The sequence below is a fragment of the Mobula birostris genome, chromosome 32 (assembly GCF_030028105.1).
Source record: "Mobula birostris isolate sMobBir1 chromosome 32, sMobBir1.hap1, whole genome shotgun sequence".
NCBI classification, from domain to species: Eukaryota; Metazoa; Chordata; class Chondrichthyes; order Myliobatiformes; family Myliobatidae; genus Mobula; species Mobula birostris.
Genome location: NC_092401.1, coordinates 2,569,593 through 2,583,032, shown reverse-complemented (window position 1 = coordinate 2,583,032; position 13,440 = coordinate 2,569,593). Strand labels below are relative to the sequence as shown.

Below are 13,440 nucleotides of genomic sequence, written 5' to 3'. Positions count from 1 at the left end.
TTGATGACAGTGAGGACAATATGAGTGAGGTTGATGTTCTGGAGCATGTTGATATTAAGGGAGAGGTGGTGTTGGAGTTGTTAAAATACATTAGGACGGTTAAGTCCCTGGGGCCTGATGGAATATTCCCCAGGATGCTCCACGAGGCGAGGGAAGAGATTGCTGAGCCTCTGGCTAGGGTCTTTATGTCCTCGTTGTCTACAGGAATGGTACCAGAGGATTGGAGGGAGGCGAATGTTGTCCCCTTGTTCAAAAAAGGTAGTTGGGATAGTCGGGGTAATTATAGACCAGTGAGCCTTACGCCTGTGGCGGGAAAGCTGTTGGAAAAGATTCTTAGAGATAGGATCTGTGGGCATTTAGAGAATCATGGTCTGATCAGGGACAGTCAGCATGGCTTTGGGAAGGGCAGATTGTGTCTAACAAGCCTGATAGAGTTCTTTGAGGAGGTGACCAGGCATATGGATGAGGGTAGTGCAGTGGATGTGATCTATATGGATTTTAGTAAGGCATTTGACAAGGTTCCACATGGTAGGCTTATTCAGAAAATCAGAAGGCATGGGATCCAGGGAAGTTTGGCTAGGTGGATTCAGAATTGGTTTGCCTGCAGAAGTCAGAGGGTCATGGTGGAGGGAGTACATTCCGATTTGAGGGTTGTGACTAGTGGTGTCCCACAAGGATCGGTTCTGGACCTCTACTTTTCATGATTATTATTACGACCTGGATGTGGGGGTAGAAGGGTGGGTTGTAAAGTTTGCAGAGGACACAAAGGTTGGTGGTGTTGTAGATAGTGTAGAGGATTGTCGAAGATTGCAGAGAGACATAGATAGGTTGCAGAAGTGGGCTGAGAAGTGGCAGATGCAGTTCAACCCGGAGAAGTATGAGGTGGTACACTTTGGAAGGACAAACTCCAAGGCAGAGTACAAAGTAAATGGCAGGATACTTGGTAGTGTGGAGGAGCAGAGGGATCTGGGGGTACATGTCCACAGATCCCTGAAAGTTGCCTCACAGGTAGATAGGGTAGTTAAGAAAGCTTATGGGGTGTTAGCTTTCATAAGTTGAGGGAATAAGTTTAAGAGTCGCGAGGTAATGATGCAGCTCTATAAAACTCTGGTTAGGCCACACTTGGAGTACTGCGTCCAGTTCTGGTCGCCTCACTATAGGAAGGATGTGGAAGCATTGGAAAGGGTACAGAGCAAATTTACCAGGATGCTGCCTGGTTTAGAGAGTATGGATTATGATCAGAGATTAAGGGAGGTAGGGTTTTACTCTTTGGAGAAAAGGATGACAGGAGACATGATAGAGGTATACAAGATAATAAGAGGAATAGATAGAGTGGATAGCCAGCACCTCTTCCCCAGGGCACCACTGCTCAATACAAGAGGACGTGGCTTTAAGGTAAGGGGTGGGAAGTTCAAGGGGGATATTAGAGGAAGGTTTTTTACTCAGAGAGTGGTTGTGCGTGGAATGCACTGCCTGAGTCAGTGGTGGAGGCAGAAACACTTGTGAAATTTAAGAGACTACTAGACAGGTATATGTAGGAATTTAAGGTGGGGGGTTATATGGGAGGCAGGGTTTGAGGGTTGGCACAACAATGTGGGCCGAAGGGCCTGTACTGTGCTGTATTATTCTATGTTTTATGTTCTATGTTAAAGAAATTCGTACTCATCTCTGGTCTAAAAGGGCTTCCTTCTATTCTGAAGCAATGCCCTCCACCATTATATATTTGAATTCACAACTTTATGGACCAGAAGAAACCAAGCCCAAGCTGACACTCAACAGATTGATTCTTAGTGACAAAGTTAACACTGGCAAAATAGCCAACTCCCCATGGACATCCTGGCAAACTGCTCACCGCCTATTGACATGACGCAGCGCCAGAGAGAAAATTGTTATGTCTGCAAGTGATTTGGTGATAACTATCTTTGTGTAATGCCCTCATTCATGTTTTTTACTGTTATGCTGTATGTATTTCATTTAGCAGTTCTGTAAGAGCTGTCTGTTCTGTTTTCAGCTCGTTTGGGTTATTGTTGAAGATAAGAGATGAGGCAAAATGTGTGCCATCCAATTAGGATGGTCAAATTAAGGGGAGGCTTCTCTGGTGAGGGACACTAAGTTTGGGCTTGGCGCTTTAGGTTTGAGAGGAGATGAAAAGGAAAGACACAGGAGAGAAGAGGTCATAGAATTGACGAAGCCAGGGGCAAGATCGATTGAGGATTGGTGAAACTAATGGAGAAACTTTGAGCTCCAACTTGTGCACATTTGACTGTTTCATTAAAATGGGTCTTTTCTTTTCTCTTACTAACCCTTTAGTCAAATTAAGATTAAATAACATAATCCTTTAATTGTATACAGTGTAGTGTCTGTTATTTCGTGGCACTAATTTGTAACAGGGTAGCAAATCACACTGTGTCTACACAAACAGGGGTTTGGGATGGGAGAGCGCTTCAACCTCACCAGTTTGGCAGGGCTGGAGGATGTCTTCCCTGGACTTACGCAGCCAAGGGAACCAGAGGTTTCATTTGGTTAATAGTAATGTCATCTGCCTTGTAATAACAGCATGCCCCTTTGTACCTGCCATACGTCTTTAATGAAACAAGTTCCCCATGCGAGGCTCATTCAGAAAATAATGAGGCATGGGATCAAGGGAGAAGTTGCTTTGTGGATCCAGAATTGGCTTGATCACAGAAGTTAAAGGGTGGTTATGGATGGTTCATATTGTGCATGGAGGACGGTAATCAATGGTATTCCAGAGAGATCTGTTCTGTGACCCCACCTCTTTGTGATTTTTATAAATGACCTGGATGAGGAAGAAGGGTGGGTTAGTTGGTGGTGTTGTGGATAGTCTGGAGGGCTGTCAGAGGTTACTGCAGAACATCGCTAGGATGCACAACTGGGCTAAGAAGTGGCAGATGGAGTTCAACACAATTAAGTGTGAAGTGGTTCATTTTGGTAGATCAAATTTAAAGACAGAATATAATATTAATGATAAGACTCTTGGCAGTGTGGAGGATCAGCGAGATCTTGGGATCCATGTCTATAGGACACTCAAAGCTGCTGTGCAGGTTGACAGTCTTGTTAAGAAGGTGTATGGTGTGTTGGCATTCATCAACAGTGGGATTGAGTTCAAGAGCCATGAGGTAATGTTACAGCTATATAAAACCTTTGCTAGATCCCACTTAGAGTACTGTGTTCAGTTCTGGTCACCTCATTACAGGAAGGATATAGATACTATAGAAAGGGTGCAGAGGAGATTTGCAAGGACGTTGCCTGGATTGGAGAGCATGTGTTATCAGAATAGGTTGAGTGAACTTGGCTTTTTCTCCTTGGAGTGACGGAGGATGACAGGTGACCTGTTAGAGGTGTATAAGATGGTGAGAGGCATTGATCATGTGGATAGCCAGAGGCTTTTTCCCAGGGCTGAAATGGCTAACACAAGGGGGCATAGTTTTAAGGTGCTTGGAAGTAGGTACAAGGGGTATGTCAGAAGTAAGTTTTTCACACAGAGAGTGGTGGGTGCGTGGAATGCACTGCCAGTGAAAGTGGAGGAAGTGGGATACAATAGGGTCTTTTCAGAGACTCTTCGAGATAAGATACCATGGAGCTTAGAAAAATAGAGGGCTACGTGGTAGAGCAGCTTCTAGAGTAGGTTACGTCGGTGGCACTAATTGTGAGCCGAAGGGCCTGTAAAATGGTGTAGATTTTCTACGTTTCTATATAATTGGTACATAGTAATTTAATCTGACACTTTATGCACACCTGAATTAAAAAGCTTTGCTTGGTTGGCATCTAATTTATAAATCAGTTAGGGCAACATCAGTCTTCTTGACATTAGTTTTACTTGACAATATGCAAAATATTTATCCTAAAATATGAATTTACACTCCATGACCACTTTATTAGGTACCATTTATAACTAATAAATTGGTACCGAGCGTATGTTCATGGTCTTCTGTTGTTGTAGCTGATTGACTTCAAGGTTCGACGTGTTGTTCAGTCAAGACTACTCTTCTGCACACCACTGTTGCAACTGTCACCTTCTTGTCGGCTGGAACCAGTCTGGTCATTCTCATCGGATCTCTCTTAGTAATGTGCCATTTTTGCCTTCAGATTTTTTTTTTGTTTTTTGCAGCATTTTCTGTAAAATCTAGAGACTATTGTATGTGAAAATCCCAGGAGATCAGCAGATTCTGAGATACTCAAACCACCCTGTCTGGCACCAACAATCATTCCACAGTCAAAGTCACTGAGATCACATTTCTTCCCCATTCTGATGTTTGGTCTGAACAACAAGTGAACCGCTTGACCATGTCTGCAGGCATTTATGCGTTGAGTTGCATTAATGCACCTTATGAAGTGGCCACTGATTGTAATTTGTACAAAGTAATTTAGTCTGACACTTTATCCACACATGAATTAAAAAGCCTGGCTTGGTTGGCACCAAATTTATGAATCTGTTAAAGCAACATCAATCTTCTTGACATTAGTTTTCCCTGTGATATGCAAATTCTTTGTCCTAAAATATAAAAATATATTCCTGAGACTTCCAAGTGACAATCAGTATTATACATGGATTTTACAGGGATGCAAAATTTTATTACAGCAAGCTGATTTCATTAGTTGGAATGGATGTGATGGAGAATATGCTTTCAGCTGCTTGAACTGATCCTTTCTGTTCATCTATACTTTGTTTTCACTGTGCAGACACTGTAAAAGACAATGCATAATTAATGAACGTCAACAAAACATCCCTTTCTGCCATGTTTCTTGTTAAAAGCATCCGGTGAAACTACAACCTTCCTCTTTTTCTTTTCTCTTTCTCTCTCTCTCTTTCTCTCGCTCTCTCACACACACACACATGCTCTCTGTATTAAAGACAATGTTTCACACTGCCTGCATCACTAAAATACAGGGCTGTGTGCAGCGAAGAGTCTTCTCAGATAGGATGGAGATGATTGGATTATTCTTCTGTCAATCAAATCTGCTGTCCACTCTGAGGTAGATATTAGGGATATAATTTATTTGGAACTATCCTTCATTTATGGAGGGAAATTGGAAGAGACTGCTGCAGTTCTTGTTTCTTCCGAATATTTTGAGTAAATTATTAATGGTGTATCATTATTTTTCAAGTAACACACATCAAAGTTGCTGGTGAACGCAGCAGGCCAGGCAGCATCTCTAGGAAGAGGTACAGTCGATGTTTCGGGCTGAGACCCTTCGTCAGCTGTGTTCAGATATTTACTCCACCCCTCGCAGCCTTTGTTGATCAAAGTTCAAAGTTCAAAGTAAATTTATCATCAATGTACATCTATTTTAGGCATCCGTTAGTCTCATGAGACCATGCATTTGCACCTTGGAAGGTTGTATGGAAGACCAGCATTTGCCCATGCTGCAAGTCTCCCCTCTCCATGCCACCTATGTTGTCCAAGGGTAGGGCATTATGTAATGTATATAAAACCCTGAGATTTATTTTCTTGTGGGCAGACTCAGTAAATTTAAGAAACATAATAGGTCAAGGAAACACTGCATCCAACAGGATGGACGAGCAACCAATGTGCAAAAAGCAACAAACTGTGCAAATACAAATGGGAAAAAAAAATAACAATAACAAATAAATTATCAATAAGCATTGAGAACATTGGACAAAGAGTCCTTGAAAATAAGTTCGCAGGTTGTTGGAACAGTTCAGTGATAAGGCAAGTGAAGTTATCTCAATTAATTCAAGAGCCTGATGGTTGAGGGGCAATAACAGTTCCTAAACCTGGTGGTGTGGTTCCTGAGGCTCCTGTACCAATGAGAGGGAGACCATAGCCTGTGTTGCAGAAGTCCTTGATGATGGATGCTGCTTTCCTGGCAAAAGTAGCCAGGTTTTCCAATAAGACGGTGGTGAGGGCTATTCTTGAAGTGTTCGTCCCCCAGTGCTGTTCGGTAGGATATTCTGAATTCAGACTCAGCGACAATAAAGGAACATGGACATATTAACAAGTGCCGAGGATGTGGAAGTTGGAGGGAAAATGTGCATCAGTGAACTTCAAAGTCATTATCTGAAGACAGATAAGGAATTGTTGGTTAACGTTCACATGGCTTTATAGAGATTAGGTGTTAATTTGCATTCAATCCATAGGTGTTCGCGTTTGCCTGCCACTCTAGTTCTACATTCATCTCTCTCGCTGACATTTTCATCTATATCTTCCTGCAAGGTTACCACAAGGTCCAGTTCAACAGCTAATCTTCGGGCTGGACAAGCTTTCGGTAATCATCCTTTCTGCCAGCGTCAGAACCAGCCACTTCTGTGAGTCTGTGATTTTGCTCAGTTTTTTTTCTCCAAGGTAGGGCCTTGATTTCTATGGAGCCCACTCAAAATTTCAACCATGCTCTTTGCAAAAGCCTTACCCCATAAAACAACTTGAATTTTTTTTTCTCCTCACTTTAAAGCTCTGTTCTCTTGCTTTTCATAGCAGAGCACACGAAACAAAAAGCTTTTTGCTGTCTACTCTATCTGTGCCTCTCATAATCTTATAGACTTTGATCAGGTCACCTCCTAACTGGTGACAGGTTATAACTCACAAATATCTATGTTGGCCCTTTCATCTGTTCACTGGTTGTAAATGGAATTCTTGGCTATCAGTCTGAAGATCAAGACATTAAATTGAATGGACAGTTTGAAAGATTGAGCCTGATTTTTCAAGTGGTCTGCTGCTTACCAAATAATTCTTTCCTCTGCAATTCTTGCCTTTAGGACAGAAGAACAAAAGAAATAAGAGGAAGTGTTGGCCGTCTGGCCCATTGAGCTAGCTGATCTGGCCATTGCCTCTGCTCCACTTGCCTGCGTTTTCCCTGTAACCCTTAATTCTACAACGATGCAAAATCCAATTAATTTTGCCTTAAATATCTTTAATGTGGTAGCCTCTACTGCTTCCCTGGGCAGAGAATTCCACAGGTTCACTATTCTCTGGGAAAAGCAACTTCTCCTCATCTCTGTCCTAAATCACATCCCTCCAAATCTTGAGGCCATGTCCCCTAGGTCTAGTTTCACCTACTAGTGAGAATAATTTTCCTGTCTCTATCTTATTATTTCATATGTTCCTATAAGATCCCCTCTCAGTCTTCTGAATTACAGCGAGTATGGCCCCAGACGACTCAGTCTCTCATCATAGGCTAACACCCTCATCTCCAGAATCAACCTAAGAAAGTGTTGCAAGTAGGAAGGGTGGTGAAGAAGGCTTTTGGTATAGGACACTAAGTATAGAAGCTGTAGTTGTATGAAACTTCGCTGAGGATGAATTTGGGATATTGTGTTCAGTGTTAGTCACTCTGCTGAAGGAAGGATGTCATTCAGCTGGAAAAATGCAAGGGAAATTTATAAGGATGTTGCTGGAATTTGAAAGACTGAGTTATGGAAGGATTATGAACAGATTGGGAGTGCTTTAAAATATGAAATGTAAAACATAGAAGACAGAACACGGAAAAGTTTACCATTGTATGGGCCCTTCTGACCACTATGCTGTGCCCACCTAAAGAATCCTACTCCATAATCAATCTAACGTATCCTTCCTTTCTACACAGTCCATAACTCTCCATTTTTCATTCATCCATCTGCCTATTTTAGAGTCTCTTTACTGTATGAGACTCTACCAGCACTTCTGCCAGTGCATTCCATGCACCCACCACTCTTAGTGTGAAAGACCCTCCTCTGATATTTCCCCTAAACTTCCCTCCATTCGTTTTAAAAAGATGTCCTCTGGCTTTGGCCAATGCCACCCTGTGAAAGGTATTGGCCTTCCACTCTATCTTTGCCTCTCATTATTGTAATTATTTTCTCATTGGCATGTCAGATAATTAGGGATGATCTCATAGAAATGTCTAACATTATGAAGAGCATAGACAGAGTTAATGTGTACAGCCCATTCCCAGGGTTGGGGAGTCAAGAACTAGAGGGAATAGATTTAAGCTGAGAGAGGAGAAATTTGATCAGACCCACTGATGACGGGACTCTGAAATTCCTTGCTGGTCTGCCCATCCAACTTCTGACAATGTCCACATCACTTTTGAACCTGGAGAGGAGACCTAGACTTTGGTCTGTCCTGTAGTTCCCCCACAGCTCTGACCCTCAAGCTAACTTGGCCCTTAGGGCCCCTCTCTGTCCCTAAACCACCCTTTGAACCTAAAAAACCTTTAAAAAACACTATATTTGAGCTGCAGTCTTGACGGAGACTACAGCTCAGTGTCATCTTGCGTGATTTTATTTATCCAAGTCTGGCCCTTGTTAGCTTTGCATGCAAGCTGATTGCAGATTGGAAGATATGTGAGCTTAACATTAGCCACTGGTAGTGAACTATACCCATCAGGAATAATACTGACAATTATCGATCTTAACATTGAAATATTCAGGCAAGGGAAAGCCATTCTGTTTGTCAGGCCTTGTGCAGCATTCATGGTCGATCATCCTCTTCAATAGCCTATTCCCATCTTACTCCCAATAACCCTTTAGAATTATTTCATATTTCCATATGACATGAGATTTGGTTTGGCCCATCAAATACAAGCCAGATTACAAAGTAATCTTGTTCTCCATTATTTCCCTCTTAATCTGTTCTCCCCACGTTCCTATCAAGTCTTTCCAAATTGTACCACCCACCTGCAAGAGGGATAACTTACAACTACAACAGTTACCTACCACATCCACACCTTCAAAATGTGGAAGGCAACTGGTGCACCTGGAAGGAGCCCATGTGGTCACAGAGAGAGGGTGCCAACTCCACACAGACAGCACTGGACGTCAGAATAATCCTAGGTCTCCGGAGTTACACAGCAGTGGCTCCACTAGCCGAGTAACTCTGCCATCCAAGGAAATATGTCTACCTCCTTCCTCAATAAATTTAGTAGCAACCTCCACTGCCTTCTGTATTAGTTCACATCCCAGCAGTTATCCAGAGACGTGCAGTGTTTCTCTATAAAATATGGTTGACCTTCCCATCAGCCCAGCTCTATATGGCCTGTATTTTGCAGCAATGCCAATACATTGCTGGTGTATTGATGGTGCCTGCTCCAGTAACAATTCTTCAATGGCGATCTTGGGGCATTGTTGATCACAGTACTCAGAACACGGCATTCACCCAAAGATCTCTGACCCACATTGGCTTCTTCCAACACTAAACACCTCCATTTTAAGTCTCTTCATCTTAAGTTTAAATGTGTCCATAAGTACTGCCCTCCCATCTCTGGAACCATGTCCAGCCATCCAGAAGAGACGACAGAATGCAATGAGAAGCCTCACCAGCACTTTAGATGCCTGAGAGAGCATCTGCATAGGTTATGATGGGCAAAAGAGACATCCATGTATTCCAACATGTGCAACATGTTTGAAGTCAGACATAACCTTTGCTTGAAGATAGAATGGGCCTACGGGAAAGACTGACGCCCAGGATTAGATTTGAATGGACAAATCAAGTTAAATAAAAAATACCTTTCTAATCAAAATAAGATTGTTTAGCATCATTAGCTAAGCAACAGGGCAATAATTTACCCCATTTTTCTGTATGCGTTTATAGATGTTGACCTAATGCTTAGAAGTAGAATTATTTGAAAAGCCAGAGTTGTCTTCTAATTTCCTTTGTGTGGGTTTTGCTGTCAAGTTCAGTATTAGTTCCTCACCTCCAGAGAGAGTGGTCTGTTTTTTAATTCATTCATGCATTAAAATGATGTGGAGGTGGCTGGCAACATAAATCCCCCATTCCACACGAGCTTCAATCCATCACAGCAGGAAACTAACAGTTAATTGTACGTTGCTGGGGCTGAAGTCACTTCTGTCCATCAGTGAAAGGAGAGCAGAGTTTAATGAGCCAGATGGGGTTTTTACAGTAGTCTAATAATTTTATTGTCACCTTTACTGATTTATCTGATTGCTTAATTTTAATTTCAAAGTTACTTAACTACTTGAGTTTAAATTCAATGTTTCTCAGCAGGATCTAAGCCTGGGTTTCTGCATCAAGGCTTTTGGAGGTGAGTCCATGTTCTCCCTATGCGGGCCTCCTCCAGGGGTGCTCCCATTTTCTACCACATTCCCAAGACATAGGGGTTAGTAAGTTAATTGGTCACATGGTGTAATCGCCGAGTGCAGGCTTGTTGAAGGGCCTCTTACCATGCTGTATCTCTAAATGAGATAGGAGAAATACACAAACGGAACCAGAATGCTGCCACACACTTGGACAAATGAAGTGGCTGCTCAAGCCTCTTCAGAGGGGAGAGTCACAAAGTCAAACCACACAGAAACAGGCCTTTGGCCCCTCAACATCGCCAGCATCCTTCTACTCTTGGTGACCGCGACCTCCTTCACCATAGCAGAGCCAGTGACTCTTGGGGAAAGGCACTGTGATCAGAGACCATGAAGGGCCTAGGGACCATGCCACCCCCAGGAAGGGTGCCTTTTCGTCCTAACAGGGTGTTGTCATGGTGCTGTCAGCACAACATTTAGTGAAAACTGAGTGGTCATCAGCTCATCAGCTCACCATGGCTGTTCTGTCTGCTTCTGTGATCTCAAGGAAAAATAGATGAGCTGAGCTGTTATGTTGGAGAGAGAGAGGGGTAGAGTAACTCCATGAATGAAACATCAAACCTTTGTGATACATGATGTGGCTCGAGTTGAAATTAAGATGAACTGTTTGTCATGAGTGCCTGGAAGGTGCAGAACATTACAGCCCAGCACAGCAAGGCCTTTCAGCCCAACCTTTTATCTTACTCTAAGATCAATCTAATACTTCTCTGCCACATTGGCCTCTATTTTTCTTTCATCCACATGCCCATCTAAGAGTTTCTTAAGTCTCTATTGTATCTGCCTCCACTACCTCATCCTACAAACCCATCATTCTCTGTGTTAAAACTTACCTTTGACATCCTCCCGCAATATTTTCCTCCAATAACATTAAAATTATGCCCTCTCATATGAGCAATTTCTACTCTGAGAATAAATATCTCTGGCTGTCCACTCTATCAATGCCTCTTATCATCTTTTATACCTCTATCAAGTCACCCCCCCCATCCTCCTTCTCTGCAAAGAAAAATCCCCAATGCACTCAACCAGTGCTAACGACATGCTCTCTAATCCAGGCATCACTTTGGTAAATCTCCTCTGCACTCTCTCCACCTTTCCTCACATATTTTTCCACTCCCATCTGGCCTGAGTCATTCGTGAACAAGAGGATAAGGTTTAGACAAACAAGCAATGGAAACAGGGACAGCTAATGAAGACATAAGGAAGTGTGCAGAGAGAATGGTGTGTTGAGTGGTGAAAATGAGTTGCAGAGTGAGGCTGAGCCTATCAACCATGATGTTTCTGAACCTTTAATATTTGAAGCAATTGATTCTTCTGTGGGAGAGCGGAGAGCGTTGTTGTTCTAACTGATGGGACTGAAATTCTCTCTGGAGCTGAACTTTGGGCATCACTCTGCTGCTGATGTGATTGGAGTGGACCGCTTGCTGCAGGAGAAGAGTAGGGAACAAAATATCTCTCATCTAAAGATTGAGCAATAGTAATATCTGTGGCATTAAAGCTCCAGAAATGTGGGCAAATTTAATTAACTTCACTGTGCTTGTTTTTCTGAGGTTGGCAGGCCGCTGTGAAGCAGCTGTGACTGCAGCACAGAACGGGCTGCAGATCCTAAAATAACCCATTGGATGAGCAACTTGTAAAGCTACTGATGTCTGTTTCCCCTTTCCACAACTCTTCTGATGTCGATAATTCTGGGAGTAAGTACCACAGCTGACTTGCCCAACCTTGGGAATCACTCTCAATATTTCCTGCTCCCAGTGACTAGGTGCGTTCTTATTTACGCTGCCGGATTTGAACTGGTATAGCTTCAGGAACAATCTTGTGGTAACTCACCTCCTCCCAAAATCACCGGACAGCATCGACTTCTACTCAGTGTTTGTTTGAGTGCAAACATAAATCACCCTGCTCACAGCACAGAGGCAGCCATTCAGCCCATCAAAGCTGAGCACGTCAAACTTCAGCATTATAAAGAGAAGGCTGTAAAGATTAGGTTTACTGTCACATGTGTATCGTAACGTATAGTGAACTGTGTCCTTTGCACCGATAACAAACACTGATGGTTGAGGATATGCTGAGGGCAGCCAGCGTAATGTCACGCTTCCAGTGCCAACATAAGCTGCCCAAGAGATTAACGCTGGGAGTTACGGCTGCTGAACAGTTTTTCCAAAGCTATAAGTGCATGAGAAGACAGGTCAGGTCTTCTCTGTAGTACACCCAGAAACAGTATGGTTCAGATATCTGATCAGCTCCGCTCACAGATGAGGCCTCTAAAGCCACAGGATAAGGTCTGGCTGGCACCTAGAGATCTTCCATTGAGAGTAAAGAGCCGCAAGTTGGTCCCATGCCACATGGAGTCAGTCATAGTGGAGAAGACTACCAACAGAGCCTCCTATTGACTGGGCTTACCATCGTCCATGAAGACTCACCCAGTGTTCCATGTTTCCAAGTTCAAGTCGGTGATTTCATCCCCTGGCTCTAGTTCTCTCTCTCCCTTTCCTCCCTGCTTGTTGGACGGGTCTCTGGACTATTCCGGGTGGCATCTCACCAGGTGTGGGGCACTGTCCAGTACCTCAGTGGCTGGGAGGGGTATGGCCGAGAGGAATGTTCTTGGGTTCTAGCTTGATACATCCTGGACAAATCTAGCATCCAGGACTTCCAGCAGGCACAGGTCTCTGGTGCCTTGATAGCTGTGCCTAGAGAGGGGGTACCCGTAACAACCATGGACACTGCCGCGGAACCTGGGCTCTTTCGCAGGCAGACAGCTGAAAGAAGACGGAAATCACACAAGTGAGGATGCACACATTCCAGCCAATTCGAATCAGAATCAGGTTTATTATCATTGGCAAATGTGAAATATGTTGTTTTGTGGAGGCAGTATATTGCAATACAGTGCATAATTAAAAACTATAAATTACAATATGACATATATATCTAATTAAATAAGTGGTGCAAAAAGAGAGAAAGAAAATTGTGGTGTATTGTACATGGCTTCATTATCCATTCAGAAACCCACTGGCAAGGGTGAAGAAGCCATTTGAAGATGTCCTCAGTGCTGGCCAGGCTAATCCCATGATGGAGCTGGTTGAGGTCGCAGCTTCCTGCAGCTTTATCCAGTCCTGTTCAGTGGCCCCAGAATTAGGGTTTCCGTGTAATGGCTTTTAACTCTCTTCCTGGTGTTTCTGACTTGCCAAGTCTTGCTTGGCGCACAGTGACGAAAAAGTTCCCTGCTTACCTTCGTCCATATTTCGGGAAAGAAGATTAGTGATTTAGATAGACACTGTTAAAGGAGTAGTAATAATTTAGTTCCAGAGTACCACTTCTGAGTTGTAGTGACAGCATTTGATTCTAGCTTAAGAGATTTCAGTTAGCAGCCCTGTTGGCCTAGCATTTATTAT

The 13,440-nt window shown here is 43.1% G+C and overlaps 1 protein-coding gene across 2 annotated transcripts in view; it reads right to left on the bottom strand.

Moving 5' to 3' along the window:
* Positions 1-13,440, bottom strand: part of olfm2a (olfactomedin 2a) — a 637,002-nt gene that overhangs the window by 36,836 nt on the left and 586,726 nt on the right. The gene's annotated exons all lie outside the window — the stretch shown is intronic.